The sequence below is a fragment of the Hibiscus syriacus genome, unplaced genomic scaffold (assembly GCF_006381635.1).
Source record: "Hibiscus syriacus cultivar Baekdansim isolate YM2019G1 unplaced genomic scaffold, ASM638163v2 tig00006222_pilon, whole genome shotgun sequence".
Taxonomy (NCBI): domain Eukaryota; kingdom Viridiplantae; phylum Streptophyta; class Magnoliopsida; order Malvales; family Malvaceae; genus Hibiscus; species Hibiscus syriacus.
In genome coordinates this window covers 75,234-78,380 of record NW_024062088.1, presented here as the reverse complement: position 1 = coordinate 78,380, position 3,147 = coordinate 75,234, and the positions used below count along the sequence as shown (strand labels likewise).

The 3,147-nt window shown below is 26.2% G+C and overlaps 1 long non-coding RNA gene across 1 annotated transcript; it reads right to left on the bottom strand.

Annotated features, from left to right (window-relative positions):
- Positions 1–2,298: 2,298 nt before the first annotated feature.
- Positions 2,299–2,913, bottom strand: LOC120200589. The gene is made up of 3 exons (XR_005523574.1): positions 2,859–2,913; positions 2,728–2,769; positions 2,299–2,406 (listed from the first exon to the last, which is right to left on the bottom strand). It is a non-coding gene; the product is annotated as an uncharacterized LOC120200589 (long non-coding RNA).
- Positions 2,914–3,147: the final 234 nt, after the last annotated feature.

Sequence of the window (3,147 nt, the reverse complement as noted above, 5' to 3'; positions counted from 1 at the left end):
TGATTAAGATGACGTTTTTTGTTATCATGTTGACCTTCTCTATTTTAGACATTTAAATTAATTTTGATTTAAATTTTACGTTCGTGAATAGTTTTCTCACATCGTCACGACCGACACAAATTGATTTGGATACAGAAGTCGTTGGGTGGAGGACCCTCCATCGTCTCTCTCAATTCTCGCTTTCTTAATCGCATCAAACATATTAAATGATGGACAATGGAGTTTGGGCCGTACCATTCGACCAGCCCAATCATCGGTTTAATCACCAACTATTATTCTCTTCTTACTGTAATGGTTAATACATTTTTTCTAAATAAAAAATTGGAGTTTTCCATTTCAATTAAAAAATTAACTAAATTGCAGTAATTCTTACCACGCAATTTTGTAATTAAATAAAAATTAATTTTTAATTGATATAACAATACTTTAAATTGTTATACATATCATTAATATTTAATTGACATTCTATCTATACAAAGGATATCGTCACTTAATGTTTTAAATGTTTTATATGATCGGCGTTTTAATAAATTAATTGTTGAGTTTAACAATATATTTAACTTGAAAATTACGTTGTACTTAACAAATTTTAATATTTTTAATTTATTCAAAATTAAAACACGTAATTTATATAAATAAAGCATAGAGGATTGAATATATATAAATTAGTCCTTTTTAAATGTAAATTGTTATTTTTACTTGTAAGTTTTAAATTTTTTAATTTAATTTTTAACATTTTACAAGGTAATATTTCTTTATAATTTTTTAACCAATCTACAATATAAATGCATTATGCAACGTTGTAGTTCGAACACAAATATTTTTTATAGTGTTATTCATTTTTAAAATTTAAAAATGCATTTCATAAAAAAATATTTTCTAAAAATTAAGGTAAATTTATCATATCACGATAATTAACGTGATGGTGTACTAACTTACTGAATGTTATCTAGTTAATTATTTGTGACAGGAAGGCATCTTTCATCAGACTTTTCATCATCATTTGTGATAGGAAGAAGTGCTTCTCAAAATTTACATACAAGGGATCCTAAAATAATTCAAATTAAAAACTAAACTTCAATTTCAATTAAAAATAAAAAAAATTTGAATTCATGAATTTTAAAAAATAAAGATAACATATGTTTAAAAGATATTAATTTGGGACGTTATGAGGTTGCTTTGACTTTTCTCACAAATAATCAACTTCCAAACTCAATTTTTATATGGTCTTAAATGTAAACATCCTAATTTTTTTTATAAAAAATAAAAGTTTAAGAAAAGGTAATTTCAATGGTGTTCAATCATACATGGCCCTAAACGACCCATGACGGTTCAATTTTTTAAATGTATACAATTTTCAAGAAAAACTATTTCGAATCTAAAAATGATTTTGACAATGTACGAAAATGATAGTTGTTTTTGTATATTATTATAGCATGTTTCTTGTTTTTTAAAGGTTAGATTTATCAATGCCTCTTCAACTAGTTTTTATTGGTTTATCTTATTGATATACTCCTACATTGAATCCTCAAGTTGATTCTCTTATATTGATAGATACTCGCAATCATCATAGATATTTCTTTGTATAAAGTCATTATCAATGTACTGACCTTAATTGTTCTACTCCTATGTTAGTTTTGACAATCTTCAATCTTCACCTATCGTGCTTGTATCATATTTGTTTGTATTTTTCCGAGTGATCTGATTAATTTTTCAACCGTTTCTTAGTATGATATTTTTTTATTAATTAGTGGTTAATTTGTGCTCTTTGACACACGTAGAGGGAAAATTTGATTATTATGATTAATCTATCTTATATATAATAAAAAATTGAGATTAATTTTATTATATTTCTTATTTATATATTTAATAAGATAAATGTTTTAATAACTAAAATGTTTTAATTGAACTTTTTAAAAGACAGTGTAGTTATTACATATTGAGCATCCTAGCAATATATATCCATATATATCACACCAGCTTCATAGTAGTTGTAAATGCATCCCTTCTTATTTTATTTAACTATTCATTCTTCCATATTTGTTTTCTCTTGCTACCTGCAAATAATGATCAAATATTTTAGGGTTAAAACACGACACACAATTATACGTATAATATACATACATAAAGGTACTATAAATATTTTGATGCATCAGTTTTATTATATAAAATCTACTTTTTACTTGTATCTCTTATTATGTGTCTGTGTTGTGCAGTTGTATCGTCCAAGAAATACGAAACCAGAAGGAAATTAGTACCCAATATGGAGAATCTTCTTGTCGGAATAAGCAGTTGGAGGCTCCATCACATTGGGGCTAAGAAATTGCGAGAAGCTAAAGCTTGAATGGCATTAAGCTCAGGTCCAGTCACCATGTTCGCCTGCTGAAGCCTCTCTACTTCTGCAATCTAAACTTTTTCGTGTAAAACAAAATCCAATAAAAAGAATGAGTATATTCGATTTCCATGTTAACTCAAATTTAATCCGAATATAAAAAAGATCATAACTGAAAATTTGAAATAATTTAAATTTAAAAATTCGAACCGAAATACATCAACCGGTTCACCCTACCCTTTTACAAGTATTTATGGTCTCATATGATCATATCCTAGCCAGTCCTTATTAATAGTAAAGTCATGCATGTAATGGGAGAAACTAATTGTTTATTTGTCTATTCAGCTGATCATATAATTAAGGAAGATATTAAATTTTATGTGTTTAATATTTACCTTGGTTCGGAGACAAACGCTTTCATTTTCCAGTTCAATTTCCTGTAAGATAATAAAAAAATTAATTAGTATATTAAATTAAGTTATAATAAATGACATAAATTGGAACTTAAGTTAGAACAATAATTCACCCTTTTTTTCAAATACTCTATTTCAGCTAGCAGCATAGTAAAGTCATGCATGTAATGGGAGAAACTAATTGTTTATGTGTCTCTTCAGCTGATCATATAATTAAGGAAGATATTAACTTTTATGTGTTTAATATTTTACCTTGGTTCGGAGACAAACGCTTTCATTTTCCAGTTCAATTTCCTGTAAGATAATAAATAAAAATTAATTAGTATATTAAATTAAGTTATAATAAATGACATAAATTGGAACTTAAGTTAGAACAATAATTCACCCTTTTTTTCAAATACT